General features: G+C 42.6%; 1 protein-coding gene across 16 annotated transcripts in view; it reads left to right on the top strand.

Annotated features, from left to right (window-relative positions):
* The window catches only part of SIK3 (SIK family kinase 3), a 149,388-nt gene that overhangs the window by 18,426 nt on the left and 111,178 nt on the right, over nucleotides 1–19,784 (top strand). The window lies entirely within an intron of this gene.

Here is a 19,784-nt window from a genome sequence, read left to right as displayed (position 1 = left end):
ATATGTGACTTATTCATGTTCTCATAAAGCTTTGTTAGTGGGAGATGCTGATTAAACTTCGACGTAACTGAGTGGTAATTCATAGATTTTTCAAATTGATGTAATTTATTTCAGAATTTTCTTACCTCAGTTGAGACTCAGGCCTGGTCTACACTACACAGTAAAATTGATGTAGGGCAGCTTACGTTGACCTAATTACGTCAGTGTACCCACTACAGCTTTGTCCTGCTGATATAAGCGCCCTACTACACCAACATAAGCACTCCCCCTCTTGTGGAGGTGGAGTTATGTCTGTGTAGTTAGGGTGAGACAGTGTCTGTGTAGATACTGCCTTACTTACATCTGCTGTTGGCAGTCTTGTCACTTTCACAACTCTATACTGGAGCTGTGAAATTGACAAGAAAGCAGGGAAGCTAGGGACTGGCTGCCCCAGCTCCCCACTCCCAGTCAGGTTGCTGCTTGGAGGCTCCCCAGTCAGGGAGCCGAGAAGCCCAGGTGGCTGCTCCCGGCTGGGACCAGGAAGCCTGAGAGCCCAGGGGAGTAGCTGGGCTCCTGGCAGGGAGCTGCGCAGAGCTGTCTCTCACCCCCGCCCCCCCCACACTGTCCCTCTTCAATTGGTGGAAGTGCTCCTGTTAAGGATGCACACCACTGACGGAAGGAGGATAGTGTGGACGTCAGCCACCACAGTAATTACTGCGGTAGCTGTAAGTCAACCTAACATAGGTCATCTGAGGGCTGTAGTGTAGACACGCCCTAGTTTATGATGTATCTTCAGAAACCATCCAGTGTAGGACAGGTACTTGCTGTTAATTCAAAAGCTGCTGTCCATCATATCTTAAACAGATTAATAAAACTCAGTTTCTCAAAACATTATGAAATGCACGTTAATGTCACTAAACCAAAGTAAGTTGGGTGACACTTAAAGTTCATTGTTTTAGATTTTAAAGTTGCACAAGTAGGACTACCCTCAATGGTCCACATGTGGCAAAATTAATCTAGACTAGTTAGGCAATATTGTCTCATGAGGTACAAAATTGTTACAACTCTAAGTGAAACTCATGCTTCTATTCATCCATAATCCCTTTGTGTGACTGTCTTGCAGTATTATTATATTACCCTGACTTCTCTTATACCCCCTCCCAAATACACCCTACTGGGTAGAGGTTGAAGCAGAACTGACTAGCAGATGACAATGGGTGCTGTTAAAATAAAAATCTTTCACCTCTCTTGCTTTTTGTGCCTGTGAGAGTGAGTTGGCTTGTTAATACATCATATAGTAACAGGGCCAGGAAGTAGCAGAGTACAATGTACGGGCCCATATACTTCTGTTTTTAGATGGTTTATTTTAGTGCGTTCCTCCATGTCCTCTTGGGTGTTATGCCTTGCCTTTGCTGGCTATCACGATGTTTATCTTGGAGATCCTAGTGCATGCATATCACTAGAGCATGTGCCGGTCTAAGCATGAAGCTAGCCACCGTGTTGGGCTTCTTGTAAGATGCTAGCGTCAACCCAAGGCCGCTGCGACCTCCACTCACCTTGGATTCAAATATGCAATAACTAGAGTGCACCAGGATTATTGTTCATTATGCCAATGTTATTTGGATATGGGTATTTCAGTTACCTTGAGGATGCCTAGAGGTTATGAAATAGGTGACCCTGTGTGTGTGTGTCTAGATCTGTGAAATCTTCTCTCTCTTCCAGCGGGGGAGTCGAGAGGACAGGACTAGGTCTAACCAGTCTGATCGCTAATATCAGAGGTTCTCTGGTGATGAACCAAAACCTTGTGTAAACTTCTAGTGAAAAAATGTTCAGTTGGAAAGAGGCAAAAAGAAAGGGCAGCACATCATTAGAGACAGATCTGCATAAATGTTGATACGGTCCTTGGTCTGTAGGCACAGCAGCCTGAGTCCAAGTGTTGGGGCATGTTGGGCCTTCAGTATTGTCCACCCTAAATACTAAAAAAGCACGAGTCAGGCCCTGCAACAATTGAGATTTTAAACCATTTTGGGTTCATTTTCTTTGGTTTCTGAACAGTTAGGGTGCAGTTGGGTCACACTTTCTAGCCCTCCTGGTAAGTGGGGGGAAAAAGCTTGAAAGGCGATTTTCCCCCCTCCCCCTCCCCCATGAAAGCTAAAATTCTGATGTATTTACATGACTCCCAGAGCTGGAGCTTTAAGAAACAAAATGGCCAGACTCTTCAACAACAACCACCAAAAGATTGCCGTAGCTGGCAACACGCTAAATGGGGAAACTGTCAGTGAAGTGCACAAACTGCCTTTTGGAAAGTAAAATAGGAATGTGGGAATTTCATCTAATTAGCAGTCCGTCTAGTTGGGTATCCTGTGCTGATGCAGACTGGGGTGATGTTGAGCATTAGTCGTGCCCAACTAAAAACTACCCACCCACCTGAAAATGGGCACTAGTTACAGCTTGCGTTCCATCTTTGGGTTTCAAAGTGATGTAATCTCACTAGCTTTTCTCTTGTGCTCATTCTGTCACAGGCTCTAGCTTCATATGGGAGCTCTCTTTCATAGTTGCGGGGATTCCTAGTCCTCAAACATAACTATTTTTAGTTTACTCTCTTGTGAATTTACCTCTTGGATGGTTCCCTTATGGACTAAGGGGTTGAGAAAGAAGTGACGGGACAAGGATGACAAAAGATGAATCAACAGGAGTAGGGGACATCTTTAGCTGAGCTCTTATGGGGCCATGAGAAATCTATAGGGCTGATGGCACTTGAGACAGGACGACAGATTCTGTTAGGGGCTCACAGTCTATTTAGACAAGAAGTTTAGGTGATAAGGGAACAACCAAAGCAAGAATGCAAGAAATGGATGAGGTAGTGATTGTCTTAATAGTTCCTTGATCCTTGAATCGTGGTGTGTGCACATTTTTAAAAAGTAAACTAATGGGGTGTCTGTACAGGCTTATGTGCTTGGATTGAAGTCTGAATTTCTTCCTATATATTTGGTGAGGACATTGTGCAGTAATGTTTTCAATGGATGAAGGCCGTGGAGGTCCATTTGGTGCCTATCAGGCTGATATTTACTGGCTGCCTTTTACTAGTAGTGGCTGGCCCATCCCATCTAGATAAATGTACAGTGGGAGCCTCTGTTTATGCCTATGGCTGCTCATTACACTTATGATTTGAGTACAGCTATGTCTGTACTGAATGTTTGCTGATACAAAAGGTGGTGGATCAACAGCTGTGGAGTAGTCTTCTGTTTACTTAAAGACCAAGTATGGCCCACTCAGTGGCTGTGTAAGTTTCCACAGCATGCTTCAAGTCTGTTCTGGAAGGACCAGCACTAAGAAGGCTTCCGTTAAGAGGGGATAGTTCGTCTTCATGATGCATTTGGTTCTTGCGGTGTCTGCTGAAATTATCAATCAAGGAACCAATTACTACAAAATGGAGTTTTCAGTTTCTGTGACGGGACATGTGTCCACTAGAATTTGCATTGAGAATCCTTTTTGCCTCATGTTCACACAAGAAACCCACCTTTCATACCAGCAATCCAACAGTAGAATCTTTAGAGACAAGAGCCTCTTCTAGAGGACAATGCAAATATGAACAAAAAGCAGGAGGAATTTACCAGGAAATGTTTTAAAACTAGAATTGATAAACCTTTGAGTGGACCGTATTTCCCTCAGAACCATTGGTAATCCATGGTACGTGTGAGGAACACTAGATTATGGAGTGTTCAGTTGGAGATGGGGGACTTACTCTATATTATTCACTCTGTAGTAAACATTCACATAATTTACTGCACCACTTTGTGTGTCATAAGCCTGTTTTAATACTTCCTAGGTCATTGATAAAAGAACAGGATTTATTAAGTGGGGTTGATCCACTCTTGTGCCGTATGAACATTATGGCTATGCTAGCTGTTACTAGTAATTCTGTGTAAGGTTGGGTCTGTTGTCCCATAAACTGGTGTTGACTTTTTTTTTTTTAAAAAGTGCTCTCGGTTGAAACTTGTCATCTGACAGTCTCAATTTAGAAACTATTTTCCCCAAACGTTCATTTGGTCTTAATTTTTCTTTAGACAGTTGGGCCTCAAAATTTTGGAGTGGGGAAAATTACCTATCACTGTGGTGAACTGCTAAATCCCCGCCCTTGTAATGTATTTATGTCTTGGCATCTTGTGCCTTCCCGCATCTTCTCAGTTCCCTCCAAAATAAACTGTACTGAGGGATGTTTGCTGGAGGAATACAGAAGGATGTAAATGTCCCCAATTTACAAGTCATCTCCCAACTTCCTAAAGCCTTTCTCCTGAAGTCTTTTTGTTCTCCTCCCTCCACATGTCTCCCTTGCCTCTTATGCTGGTATGACTGATTCAGGTATCTGTCTGTACAGGTAATTTCCTTGAAGCACCAGCCCTGGGGACCTTGCCTAAAAACAGTTTTGATTGCTGATATCATGGCAAAGCATTGCACAGTTAAATCCAAGATTAGTGACTTTCTCATCAGTTAACTGAGACCCAGGCGGCTCCAAATTTTGTCAGTCACCGAAATAATCTCCTGTAGCCAGTCAAGCTGCAGCTTCATTAGTTCATTTTCCCTAGGCAGTAATTGCTAGGAGTTTCTGAAAACTCAAGTCGTTATCTGGACTAGCGGATGTTGAGGCTCTTGCTGGTGATGCAGCACCTCTGGCTTCAATTGACTTGAACTTAAAAATGTGCTGTTATAACAGTCTGAGCGCTCTACTGTCAAGATGAGCAGTAAGGTGGTTGGGCTTTGGAAAGAGCTCACCAGTGTCCTCAAATTGGATTAAAATTTGAGGAAACAAAAGCACTATAGCTAACCTCAAATCATAGGACTGGTTTAAAAATCATGAGACTTAAAGTAAAAAGCACCCTTTTTTCTTTCTGGCTTCTGAATTTTTAGGGGTGCACTTGAGTCCTGTATTCACACTTTACTTTGCAATCAAGAGGGTCAGAAACTTATTTTTTAAAAACAAAAGTGGAGCTTCTTACCTAATCACCTGTCTCTAGAAGCTGTGGCTTTATGGGAAAAACCCAAATACCAGCAGACTCACAATACAAATCACAAGAGTTGGTGACGCTGCCAAAGGAATTGCAGAAGATGGAAAAGACGTCTTAGGTTGCACATTCAGTTATCGACTTGTTCCTAATTGTAGATTTCATAGTGTTCTTTCAACTCTTGTTTTAAAAATGTTATAAATCACTCCTAATGAAGGTTTTTAAGGCCCGGCTTGACAAAGCACTGGCTGGGATGATTTAGTTGGGCTTGGTTCTGCTTTGAGCAGGGGATTGGACTAGATGACCTCCTGTGGTCTCTTCCAACCCTAATCTTCTATGATTCTATGATTAATAGCCAGAGTCATTTATTTTCTTTTTCAAATTGGTATTCTGCTATCCCTGGTCTTTCACTACCTCTCCAGTTTTCCACGGGTTGCTTAAAACCAAAAAACCCCAACAAACGTTGCTATACTAAGTAAATAAAAATAAGCTGATTCTTACACATGTGACCGTCACCAGGGTCCCCTCAAACTAATATATAAAGAAAAATAATAGTCCCCCCCAGATACGAAGAGGCCAAGGTTTGTGACCATAACTGTATAAACACATCTTACATGTATATACCTTAGAATAATATAGTTTGCTTAATGTGCACAAGCAAGGTAGATTTAAGAGTGAAATAATGCATGTGAATAAACTTCATGAGTGATGACAAATCCAGCCCTTTGCACAAGAGGTCTCTGCTATTGACAGAAGAGAGAATACAAGCTCGGGGGGGTGGGGCATCTAATCTTCTGCCAGTGTGTCTAAACCCTGATTTTCAGGGACCACTTTTTGGGTGAGAGGAAAGTTCATGCTATATCCTGTCCATTCCCAGGCCGCTTTGCTGAGCTTCCTAAAAATAGGGGTTGATTTTGTTGATGTGAATATCTGTCAACAGGAATTTGAATGACACTGGCAAACTCATTTTATGCAGGTTGCTGATGGGTTTTGAATTGATTAGATTGTGTAGCTATTTCCATGAAGGAACATAAAGTGGAGTTCATCCTGGCTGCTAACTTCCTGATTTGAGCCTTTAAGACTAGAAAAGGAGTACTTGTGGCACCTTAGAGACTAACCAATTTATTTGAGCGTAAGCTTTCGTGAGCTACAGCTCACTTCATTGGATGTATACTGTGGAAAATACAGAAGACGTTTTTATACATACAAACCATGAAAAAATGGGTGATTATCACTACAAAAGGTTTTCTCTCCCCCCACCCCACTCTCCTGCTGGTAATAGCTTATGTAAAGTGATCACTCTCCTTACAATGTGTATGATAATCAAGGTGGGCCATTTCCAGCACAAATCCAGAGTTTAACAAGAACGTCTGAGGGGGGCGGGGGAGTCTGGATTTGAAGTTTTTCTATTGTAATATCGCAACTTTCATGTCTGTAATCGCGTGACCTGAGAGACTCAAGTGTTCTCCGACTGGTTTATGAATGTTATAATTCTTGACATCTGATTTGTGTCCATTTATTCTTTTACGTAGAGACTGTCACCAGCAACCACATACCACACAACAGAACCACTAACCCAGGAACCTATCCTTGCAACAAAGCCCGTTGCCAACTGTGCCCACATATCTATTCAGGGGACACCATCACAGGGCCTAATAACATCAGCCACACTATCAGAGGCTCGTTCACCTGCACATCCACCAATGTGATCTATGCCATCATGTGCCAGCAATGCCCCTCTGCCATGTACATTGGTCAAATTGGACAGTCTCTACGTAAAAGAATAAATGGACACAAATCAGATGTCAAGAATTATAACATTCATAAACCAGTCGGAGAACACTTGAGTCTCTCAGGTCACGCGATTACAGACATGAAAGTTGCGATATTACAATAGAAAAACTTCAAAACCAGACTCCAGCGAGAGACTGCTGAATTGGAATTCATTTGCAAATTGGATACAATTAACTTAGGCTTGAATAGAGACTGGGAGTGGCTAAGACATTATGCAAGGTAACCTATTTCCCCTTGTTTTTTCCTACCCCCCCACCCCACCCCCTCAGACGTTCTTGTTAAACCCTGGATTTGTGCTGGAAATGGCCCACCTTGATTATCATATATATTGTAAGGAGAGTGATCACTTCAGATAAGCTATTACCAACAGGAGAGTGGGTTTGTTGCGGGGGGGTGTTTTGTGGGGGGGAGGGGGGGAGAAAACCTGGATTTGTGCTGGAAATGGCCCACCTTGATTATCATACACATTATAAGGAGAGTGATCACTTTACATAAGCTATTACCAGCAGGAGAGTGGGGTGGGGGGAGAGAAAACCTTTTGTAGTGATAATCACCCATTTTTTCATGGTTTGTGTGTATAAAAACATCTTCTCTATTTTCCACAGTATGCATCCGATGAAGTGAGCTGTAGCTCACCAAAGCTTATGCTCAAATAAATTGGTTAGTCTCTAAGGTGCCACAAGTACTCCTTTTCTTTTTGCAAATACACACTAACACGGCTGCTACTCTGAAAGCTTTAAAACTAGACCGGTCATGCATTGTTAAAGGAATATTTTGTGACTACTGCTTATTTCTGGATTGGTAAGCAGCCTTCCCTTCCCAGCTCAGAGAATGAGGGAAGGAGGGATAAAACTTGTCTTAAAGGACTTCCTGCCTTCGTCTTTGCATCCTTCTTTGCTCTTCCCATCCCCTTGCCTTTCCAAGTCCCTTCAAGCAAAGGTTACTGTATGGTGTTTTTTGTTTTGTTTTTGGCTATAATCAGCAAAAACCTCTACTTAGTCTTCTATCCTTTCAGCACCTAAACAGAGCTGGGGCCTCCTCTTTAGTAGCATGCAATATAGCACTTTGGTTGAGAATTGTTTACTCCCACGGTACTAAGTTTGATTAAACCTGCTGAATCCTGCTAAGCCCTAGGATTTCTTAAATGGCATTTTACCAAGTGTCTTCGACTTCAGCTTTACTGAGACTGAAATAATAATTCTGGATCCCAACCCACTCCTCTAGCCTGAGACATGTGATTGTACCTTTCTTCCTGCAGATGCGGAAGGTTGCCCAGACTTGTCCACGTGGCTCCAGGGCTTGGCCACATCCCTTCTACCCATATCCAGATTGTCTGCCTCTGGTAGTGCATCTAGCGAGGTGGTTCAATACTCCTGCCTTTATCTGGTAGCATCTGCACTTTCAAAGCCAGTTAGGGCAGCACCAATCAAAATTCTTTCCCTGTCTATTTTATCCACTGACATAACCCCCATTACCATACTATGAGCACCTCCCATTACCCCTGTGAGGTAGGATCATGTTCCCATTTTACAGATGGGTAACGGATTCACAAAAAGACTAAGTGACTTACCCAAAGTCTTACAGAGAGTTTGTGGAGGAGCAGGGAGTTGAACCTGGGTCTCCTGAGTCTAAGACTAGTGGCCTAACCGTTCCCCTCTGGGTATCGTCATTCTTCTCTGGGGTTCCCTCCCAATCCAACCCATTGGGGACCAACATTTCTAGGCTTCTATCCCCCAAATAGGGTTACTTGCTAAGGCTCCTCTTTGTTCTCTCTGTCCTGAGGAGACCCACAGCAACTCCACTATAGGAGAAGGGACTCTGTGTCTAGGTGACTAGCTAGGGCCTAAGCCTCATCCCTTCCTTCCCCTAACTAGCCAAATTCCTCTGGAATCTGACTCTGCCACTGCATCTGTGACTGTTGAGCAAGTCACTTCCCCTCCCTGTGCCTCATTTTTCTGAAAGGGGTAATTCTCATCCACCTTTAAGTGGCTTTGAGATCCTGTGCTGAAGAGTATGTGTAAATGCAAAGTTGTTATCCTTAGGGCTGCAATGCCAATAAGAAATTGGACAACTAGTGATGGTTTAATTTGAGGATCAGATGGGATAATGGACTATTTATAAATTACAGTAAATGTACACACAAACTGCTTATGTTTGTATTTGTACCATCCTTTGTGTGTCACATGCCTTCTTAGCTTGTGAATTCTTTGGGGTTGGGGACCTTGTTACTATAGTGCTTAGTCCTGTGGAGGCCTAACACTGACTGGGGCTTCTGGGGGCTTCTACAATAAAATGGTTTAATAGATCTCATTGTAAAGGTCCATGTCAGGATGGGCTTTGAGAATGTCTTGTGTACCCAAGGGTACTCCAATCTCTACCATACTGGGTCCACCCTTTTGGTGTGAGTATTAAGTATACAGTGGTCTGCTGTCTGTTCGTATACTTTTACCAGTTGATGGGGAAACTAACAGAGGCTCCTTGTGGGTTGGAAAAGCACTAGTTAAATCCATTATGAAACTTAAGAAACTTCATATCTCTCATGCCTGAAATTAACTAACCTCTTTAGTGAAAGAGAGAACCTACATTATGAAAGACTTGCACGATAGAAGGAAAGATACATTATACCAAAACTCTAAACCATGGCTGAGGGCAAGAGAACTGTTAATTTTTACAGTTCCTATCAAAAAGACAATCTATTAAATACCTGCCAGCAAAGAAGCTCCAAAGAAGAAATAAACACTGGAGCATACAGACCCTTTTCACTTTCTCAGGCACTAGTGTGCTGAGCATTCTAAGCCACTCGATCTATAATCAAGCAAACAGGGCATGCTATCACAATAAAAGGCTACTAGGTCATTGTTACAGACAACAAGCCTGATCCTGTAATATTTGACATAGAGAGCAGTCGTCAGCAAACTAAGGTTATTTAAAAGTACTTGGTAACTAATGAACCGTCTCTGTTCACCTACTTAGTCAGTCAGTTACAATTGGTGAAATAAATTCTGCTAAAGACAGTGAATGACACTTCCTCCAAAAACGTGAGATGATATTATGGAAAAATGGTGTACTGGCCCAATGTCCAGACTTGCTATGGGAGAAAGGGGATGTGTGTGGGTTACAGTAAATGAATTGAGTGTTCCTGAAATGTCAGTGACAGCTCATGTGGACATGGGTGTGATACTAAGGCAAGCTGTCCCACATAATGACGCAATCCTGAGCTGCTGGAAGTACATCAAGGGGAGGAGGGATGCTAACTTCCATGCCCATTCAGTTCCTGACCTTTCGGCTGAGACCAGCAAGGGTGAAAGCTGTGTTGTACTGTAGACTCTTTCCAGTTGGCAGCTAGACTGAGAACACCAGCTTTGCCTCCATCCCTGAAAGGCCATTGAATGATGATACCTTTTCAGTTCGGTGCAACTTGAGCTGCATCCAGACCATTGTCCTAGCAGCGAGCTCCATATCCCAATTCTGCCATAAAACTACTTCGTATTAAAGAGGGAAGGCCTGAGCTTTAAGTAACCAAAATCTTTTATCGAAAGACTAGCAGCAAAAAAGAATTCCTTAAGGGATGGAGGCTAGTCTCAGTAACACATGGATATCAGCCTTCATTGAGAAGAGAAGTAATGTTACTTCTGTAGTGAACAAAAAAAATCTCTGAACTCTAACATTTGTCTTTCAACAGACCACAGGACAACTAGGCTGGTCTCAGCCGAAAGGCCATCTTTATTGCTTCTGAAGAAGCCCTGCTGTAGTTAAATAAACTTGTTACATGTCTATCCCCCACCCCCATACTTCCTGCAGGAAGATAAGGTGGAGCATGCTGGCCTTTGTGGAGAAGTGTGGGGTTGTTGTACATTCGTATTTTGAATCCATAAAGTTACAGGATCATAAAATTAGTTAAAGACTTGGAGGTCATCTCCCTGCAAGTATCATTGGTAGCCTTGATAAAGAATGTGTGTGACGCAGAACTGATACCTCACTTGATTTTGGCCAACTCAAATTCTTTTACAAACCGTTTTAGGGACGGGTTAGAAGAACTCTAATTTGGAGATCTACATTTTCTGACCATTGCTTTAAAGGCACATAAAGACAAGTAAGAAAACTGAGTATGCTACAACCATGCAAGATGTGTAGCTATCTCCCTCTTCGCTCCTCACAAGGGTACAGAATGCTTGTGGATTTGAGAATGGCGCTTTAAATGTCTCAAGTAGACCATCAAGACCATTTTCTGTGTGGGATTGTCCCAACCTGAGGAACCCAGAGACTGGCAAACAAGATCAAAAATAGATACACCGGACCCTTGCTAGAATGCGTGTCTATACAGTGCAAATTTGCATATAAAGTGGTGGTGGCCATGGATCCCAAATTTAATTACTTTAATTGGAATTCATTTTAACACGGTCCCTGCGTTAACGCGGTACCGCGCATGGATCCCAAATCCTGCGTTTTAGCGAGGGTCTGGTGTATTAAGAAGTCTTAAATCTTGTATCAAGCATATCCAGTATGTAAGAAATTCAGTATGTACGGTTTCTCTCTCTTTACTTTCTAACAAATTATTTTGGGCCATTTTACCTGGCTCTCTCCCCACTGTGTGTGTGGAGTTCTGTGCAGGAAAATTGGGGCTTTGTTGCTATTCCTTTTGAGCCCTAGCATGGTGCATGGAATGAATGGTTACTATTTTTCAGTGCAGACACTTACTTTTTGTATGTTCTTTAGGCTGGCGAATGAAATTCTTTGTTTAGAGCGCTGTGTACTTTTAGGGTGTCTTCTAATGCGACAATAGGAGAGGATTAGAAAACTATCTAGAGTATCTGCTACCGACAAGGTTCAAACAGGAAGTGACTCTTTCCTGGTGTTGAGCAAATGGGGCCTAATGTCAGTGCTTTCAGATCTTGTTTCAGGTTCTTCATATCTTCATACCCTTGTTGTTTTGGTACCTATAATTAATGAAAGCTATTAATACTATTCAGCTTTATTTTTTCACATCTCCTCTGCAGTGGAATACATCTGAAGCAAGGATGAGTAATATGTTTAAGATATGCTACTGTAACCTTTAAACTTGGATGGGTAGATGGAGCATTTTAATCTCTAGATTTTTCCATTGCATCTGCATGACTGAATATTCCTATCAAATGAATCATTTTATTAACATGCATAGCTTTTCTTGTAAACCAAAGTATCTCTCAAGACCCTCAGTGAAAGTGAACTTAAGCATGAAGCTAATGATATTGTTAAAAGCACCGTTCGTGTTTTCAGTGACTTGAGTGCAGGCTTGGGTTTGTAATGCTGTCCTACCTCTACAAATCCCCCGCTCCCCCACGCCTTATACATTTAGTTTTCTCTCACATTCCATTTTCATGACGTTGGGTGTCTTTTCTTTTTCTTAACTTCCCCCTGGAGGCCCTGAGCAGCACTGTTTACCCTCAGTCAGAGCCAGTTTCCCCTTAGACAGACAAAACCAAGAGTTCTCATTTTACAGTAAGATGAATGGAGGGAGATATGAGAGCATCACTAGAGGAGTCACTATAGTAACCAGTAAAAACCATTAGAGCATAGTTAAATGCACCGGTTACTATAGGTTTCAGAGTAGCAGCCGTGTTGATCTGTATCCGCAAAAAGAAAAGGAGTACTTGTGGCACCTTAGAGACTAGCAAATTTATTTGAGCATAAGCTTTCGTGAGCTACAGCTCACTTCATTTGATGAAGTGAGCTGTAGCTCACGATTTATTTGAGCATAAGCTTTCATGAGCTACAGCTCACTTCATCGAATGAAGTGAGCTGTAGCTCACGAAAGCTTATGCTCAAATAAATCTGTTAGTTTCTAAGGTGCTACAAGTACTCCTTTTCTTTTTGCGGATACAGACTAACACGGCTGCTACTCTGAAACCTATAGTAACCGGTGCATTTAACTATGCTCTAATGAGGTGCTATGCGAGCATCTTGTGAGCTCTCCCTCTCGCCTTCAATTGTGCTGTCTCAAAGCTGTTATGCTAGAGATACAGTCATTCGATCTATTTATTTGGGAGAAGTTTTAAGAGCAGCATTTTCATAGGCTGGATTGCACACATGGACTATTCTTGCATTTGACCTGGGGGCTCAGTTTGGCTCTGGGTTGGGGAACTCTGCTTGTGAAAACTTGAGACCCAGTAGCATTGACAGCTGGACCATTTTGTTCCCTGGGAGTTGCTTATATGGACAGCATCTCAGCATATGTTGTCTGAATGCTCCACGGCTACAGCTGTTTAAATGCCACCCTCAAATGGGGTATGTTCCTTAGTAACAGACACAGTTCAGTGTTAAAGCTACCCCTGCTGAAGCCTGTGTAGCAATGCATTTAATAATGCTGGTTACTGTATCTCTGAGAGGCTGCATGAGGGTAACCCAACACATTCTCGAAGTACTGGCAATATTTTCTAGGAGAGGTGTTGTCAAACTCCTATAGTGTGGACCACATGTTATTACAGGGCGAATCTCTTGTCCTGCATTCCCTATCATTTGTAATTGCACAGATCATATCCCCTCTCAAACTCCGAATCAGGATCCCATCTGCAACTACGCAGTTTCCTCTGGCAGCTACGGCAAAGGCTTATGTTCCTCTTTGTGGGCCACTGCTCCTCCTTGTTTCCTACTCCTTTTTGCAATGGATGGTCCTTACTTCTGTGACGAAGCGGGACTGTACTTAATGTTTCCTCTGAATATTGTGGGGGTGCCTCAGTTTCACCTATGCAATTCTTAAGTATCTAGGGGGTGGGATAAGGGTGTATGATCCTTGCAGAGCCCTAGAGGGCAGGTGTGTGCAGGGGTCTGGACAGAGAGAATGGCTGACACCCTGTTTCCTGGCAACTGATGGCCTGGGCCCTTCCCCCCCCTGCAAGGTGAGAGCTAAAGGGTTGGAGAACAAAGGAATCAGGTGACCTCTTGGCCTGGGAAAGGGACAAAGCCCAGAGGAGGAGGGGCTGGGAGAGTTTCAGTTTGGGGCTGGCTGGGGACATAGAGTGAAGTGCAGACGGGGTTGTCTGGCTCACTGCCCCCCAAAATGGACCCAGCTGAGGGATCTGGTTCTCTGCACCTACAAGCTCTGTGTGTCATCTAATAAACCTCTGTTTTACTTGCTGGCTGAGAGTCACATCTGACTGCAGAGTTGGGGTGCAGGACCCTCTGGCTTCCCCAGGACCCCGCCTGGGCGGACTCGCTGTGGGAAGCGCACGGAGGGGCAGAGGATGCTGAATGCTCTGAGGTCAGACCCAGGAAGGTGGAAGCTGTGTGAGCTCTGTGTCCTGCAGACAGACTGCTCACGGAAAGGAGACTTCGCCAGAGTCCTGACGGGCTTCGTAGGGAGCAGTTCCAGAGCATTGCCCGGGAACTCCGTGACAACTTCTATCTGCTTTTTTCAGACCAGATCAAGGATGAGCAGTGGTCCATGGATCGTAGTTTAGGAACTGCCGATCAAGCAAATTGATTTACAGATACTATACTAAAATATTTTAGATACAAAAGTTATCCTCCTTGGCACAGATTGAGAGGCTGGAAATATTTGTATTTAAAATGACAGAAATAGCTTGATTTTACACTATTTTGAGTTCATTATGCGGGATGTTCGTCACTTTCTCTGTCCCATAGAGTAACTATCAAAGCTGAATGGTGCTTTAGCTACACCAGTCCTACTCTGCCAGTAAGTCACAGGGCTATCTTTGTTTTTATGCTGTGAATCTATCCTTAAGTTTTAACAGTTAAGTATAGTGTAAATATTAAGTACTTAATTGATTTCTTTTTCTTTCTGCTACAGTGTCACTGCTTTCCTTCTGGTCTCTGTAGGCCATTTGTATATAATGACAGCACGGTTAGTCTCTTTAAAATCTGATTTGTACTTGTCTCTAAAGAGACTGGCTGTCTTGTCTTTGGGGTGATGGGCAGAATGAGATGCATAATTATGGGAAACTGTAGCCTGTAATGAGTGGAAGAAACACATTTTTATTAAGACTTGTTGGTGAGAATGACTTATTCTTTAGCAGTGCTGTGGTTATTTTAAAAGATGAACATACTGTACTCTAGCGTATTATAGTTATCTCGGATGTCACTTTTATTTATTTTCTAAAAATCTGCCAGTGGTTAAACCCAGCATTCCATTACCAATGAAAAGTTCTTGTTTACCCAGTGGAAGATACTGTGTTAGAAAGCTGCTTATTACACTCTGGAATAGAAGCCCTTTTTCCATTTTATACCTGAATTATAGAAATCAAACCTTACATGGCTGAAAAAATTCTCACTTCTGGACAGACAAGGGGCAATTGTCTTCCTTCTCATAAATACTTTTGAGACATACTAGAGTCATTTGCCTCTTCTCTCTCTCTCCTCCCTCATACCAAAACCTGTCAAAGTTCGAATGGAGGTGGGTTCATTAATTAGTGGATAATTCCACTGGAATCAGGCACTGTGTACTTGTAAATTGCATGTGTGAATCTGAGGCTGTCTTTTTGCCTGCAGGAACGAGACTTTCGTGCAGTGATAGTAACAAAGGGGTTTCTGCTAACTAATGGAGAGTGTTTAGCTTGCACTGACAGATATGGTTTATATGCTCTGAAACAGAAGCTTCCATGAAGTGAGTGGCCAGGCTGCCCAGTGACTGGCTCTACTCTTCTTACTCTGATGAAACGGTAGGGTTTGGCTAACTTTGCTTGGGAAAAGATTGCTTAGGAATTATTCACAGCTGCTGAGCTTGGCTGGCTTTGGTGAATATTATGGGGGAATTTGGGTAAGGAAAGCAGATACCAGTTTTCACATTCTTGACCCTTTCTGCAGTGTGTAGCTCCTGACAGTGACATTCCTCATCAGGCTGCTGTCCCCAGCACTTTTCTTAAATAAATGTATATGACGGACTTACTGTCACACTAGAAGATACTCTGGGTACTAAAGCCAGCCATGCAAGCATATGCATTACAGTTCAGAGTTCCAAATAAACCTTGCCCAGAAGGCAGGCACTTGGGATACATGCCTGTTCTGAAAGATTTTCCTGGAAAGATTGCAGCACATGGTGTGTGGTCATGGTAGCAATGCACCGCTGTGCTCATACGGTTCAGAAACCAGATTCTGCTCCTCTGAAGCAAGCACAGGAATGAGGCAGTATAAAGCAGGTTAGCTGTCCCTACTCCCCACCTCCCAACACTCCTTGATCTCTCTGTGCTTTCTGGCTTTCATTCTACTGTGGGGGCGAACCTGCCCTGAGGGGTTGATTTGATGACCCTATAAGGTTCCCTTCAGCCCTACCAGGAAGTTGGGGTGGTTTTTGGCTGGCTGGCTGGATTTTTTTTTTTTTTTTGGTGCTATCTCGGGCACATTTATTTTACTTGATGTGCCTGTAACGTAGAGCTATATAAATAACTGACTTTTTTCTGTTCACTATGTGCAGTGTTGTAGCCGTGTTAGTTCCAGGATATTAGAGAGACCACGTGGGTGAGGTAATATTTATTTTACCAACTTCAGTTGGTGAGAGAGGCAAGCTTTTGAGCTTACACAGAGCTCTTCTTTTGGTTCACTGTCATATCTGAAAAATTGTGCGTGTAGGGGGGAGAGAATCATTTCAAGTCAAGCAAAACTTTGTTTAGATTCTGAAGCTTTTTGGAACCTTTTGAAAATGAAATCACAAGAAATGACTGTTTTGAATCAAAACTTCCTGGATTTTTTTACCAACCGAAGCAATTTGGCAAAATCAACACAAATGTGCAAAATGTTTAGATTGACCCGAATCTGCTTTGTGTGTCTGTGTGTGTGTGTAAAAACTTCACCCAGCTCTAGCCTAATGGGCTCAGGACACTGACTTTCATGCTGAATACTTTTTTGGTCAAAGAAGACTGGGTGACTCGGGGTAGTTTTGGGAGGGACGTTACACAGAATATATATTGTTCAAGAGTTAATTTTTTAAAATCATATAGACGAGTTGGTCCTTGAATGAGATCCTACATGTGGAGTATCATCTAGCACATTACAAAGAATACTCAAAGCATATGGGTTTTTTAAATAGTGCCAAATTGGTGTGACTATCAGACTTCATTGTGGGACCCCCACTCTGAATTCTTCCCCCCACCTCCCCCCTTGCACACACTCATTCCCAAAAAGGGGGCGGGGGGCAGTAGTGCCTGCCTTGAAGACTGTTTTACCAGTCAGTGCTTCCCCCCCCCCACTATCCTACCCGAAGAATGTAAAATGAAATCCAAGTAATTCTGGTTCTGTCTCTTTCCAATAAGATCATATTGTAGCTGAAATATTGACATTTTCTGCTTCTCTAGTTTCCAGTACTGACTGCAGTGGTGGTGTTGAACTAGCATTTCTAATCTCACAACCAGTAAATATACTAGCATTTTGCAGTCTCCATTACAAGAAGGAAAGATTGCTAATCCGCCTTGCAAGATACTGGCATTCTTCTCTTGCTGGTATATGTTAAGTTAATAGAAATCCTGTATAGCTACTTCTGGTAATATGTCCCTGGAGAGCAAGGTCATTGAAAATGATACAAGTGAATGAGTAGAGAAGGATGGAAATGTGATCTGAGATTCCTTCAGGCTCACTCCTCCTGCACTCTCCATGTGTTAAGGGAGAATGTATTTACGTCACTGTGTCTTACATAAGGACATTGATCTATAATGTGGTAGCTCCTGAGGCTGTGTGGGTCTTACAAGGCTCCTGTATAATTGGTTCAGTATGTGCCCAGTGGAGAGCTATGTAGCATTTATGTACAACTTTGCAGATATGTAGAAAGATCTTGGATTATGGAGTCTGTATAGCTCTTGAATTCTTAAATATGAACCTTGATTCTGATAATTAACTTTTTCCAGCTTCTTGGACTTTTAGTGCCCATCTGTTTAAGCAAAAGGACACATTGACCTAACAAAAATCCGACTTGCCACATTGCGTTAGCTAGCAAAGGCCCAGTAATCGAGTTTAGTATCTGAATAAAATATAAGTGTCAACTATGAATAAGCAAGGTATTGTGCTTGGGTTGGTGGCTTTTCCTGGTCTATCCTGCAAGGCTGCCATAAATCTTTTCTCCTTGCTCCAGGCTTGTTAAGTCAGTTGTTAAACTGACTTCCTCTCAGAACCCATTATGTTCCTTTTGGAAATGGGTTGACCAATGTATAGGTTGTGGAATAAACTGAATCCTAAAAACTGGAGACTTACTGTGGAGGCGCAGTGCTCAACTTTTGTAGAGGCTGGCTTGTAAATAAAAGTTGATCCAATATAGAAATCTTGGGAATTCAGAACACTTTTTCTTAAGACCAGGGTCATGCTTTTTGTGCCTGAGGTAATGGTTTCTGAGATGGTGAGAATGACGTAAGTTAATGATTAAGAAGCAAGTGTCCCATTGTTAGCTCTTGGTTTCCATTCAGAACCTAAACAAAGAACAGTGTCTTGGGAACAGAGTACTCAGAACTATGTGAAATGATATCAAAACCTGACACTAAAAATATGTTTTGGCTGTTTGTGACACTTAGAGCACATATAGGCTTGGGTTGTCTGAGCCGCTGGGTGAGAATTGCTGGATTTGTCTGTGTCTCAGTGCATACAGTACTGACGCACTATTGAGGAATCTGATACAAACGCATCTTTCATGATTGCTTGTCACAGTGTTAACTAGCAAGCAACAAACAGATTAACTGCTATCCAGCGAACTACATGGGTTTTGACATTTACGTAGCAGTCTTGTGATGTTCCTGGTTTAGAAGGCAAGTAGCTAGTTTTACTGCAACATGTTATCCAATATAGCTGTTCAGTCTGAACCCTTCTTCACTCAAAACAAAACATTTTTTACACATATGTACAGTAAAAATGGAGCAGAAACTCAAAGCTGAAGCAAAGCTCCAAGGCTAGAGACTGAAGTATAGACACTATGGGTGGGCATTGCATAGGTTTTCAAAAGAGTGCACTATGTTCACTGTGGACTCCCAGTGACAGACAGACAAGAATGGGGCAATGCTGGTAGGAAGAAGGAAGTGCTTCAAAGAATTTGTCTCCTTTGTAATGCTTCTGGCTGCTGAGGGTGTCTGCCCTGTGATTCAGTTGGTTGACAACCTTGATGTTCATTTTGGACTTGTAGGAGTTCAGCTATCTGAATAGCCATGGTGGCAGTCGTCCGTATTCATCTGCAACTGGTGAGAAGATTTTGCCTGTTCCAATCTGGTGTGGCACTGTCCAGTGATGCAAGTTTGTGACTTTCAGGCCCAACTTAGTGCAACTTTTTATATGTAGGAGTGAAGCCATGCACCCTGAGAGATCTCCCACTGATGCTAAGCAGGCAGTCAGCTGCATTTTGGAACCTGGGTCACTGTGAGCCCATCTCTGATGATTTGATGTCTTCACAAGCTCCCTATTAAACTCAGTCCAGGTTGTGGTCTGTCCCCTGAGAGTGAAAGGCCTCTCTGGGATTGGTCCTAGTACCTGAGAGATGACCTGTCTTATGTCAGTGCGTGGGCCTCCCTGGCAGCTTGGTTCTCATGGAATTGAACACAACAGGGATGTCCTGAATTCATGAGACAGGTTTTTTTTTCAGGAACTGGACCTAAACTGGAAATCTTTCCTTTTAAGAGAGACGTGACCATGGACTTCACGGCTCTGAGAACTTAATGCAAAACCAATTTATTTGACTTAGCTTTCCCTCAATAAATTTTCCATATTGGGTTGTGAAAAGCTTTGCATGAGACCTGAAAGCTCCCTCTTAAATTAATTGAGCTCTTTCTCATGTAGGCTGGAGGTGGTGGGGGAGAGAAGAGAGATCTTGCCATGTATTTAATAACTACAGCCATGTGGGTCATACAAGTACCTATGTAAAGAGGGAGTTTTAAGTCTTTGGTCTTGGCTGACCTAAAGCTAATACCCAATGACACCTTAGGAAGGCCTTTGCCTTGAACTGGATAGATGAAGGCAATAAAAAATGCTAAAAATATCTTTAATATTGTTACATTTCCAGGTTGCCATTTTGGAATTTTTCAGCTAGAAGTGTCTTAGAAAATCCAGTGA

This window comes from Chelonia mydas, chromosome 22 (genome assembly GCF_015237465.2).
Source record: "Chelonia mydas isolate rCheMyd1 chromosome 22, rCheMyd1.pri.v2, whole genome shotgun sequence".
Classification (NCBI taxonomy): Eukaryota; Metazoa; Chordata; order Testudines; family Cheloniidae; genus Chelonia; species Chelonia mydas.
This window is presented reverse-complemented; position numbering and strand designations above follow the sequence as displayed.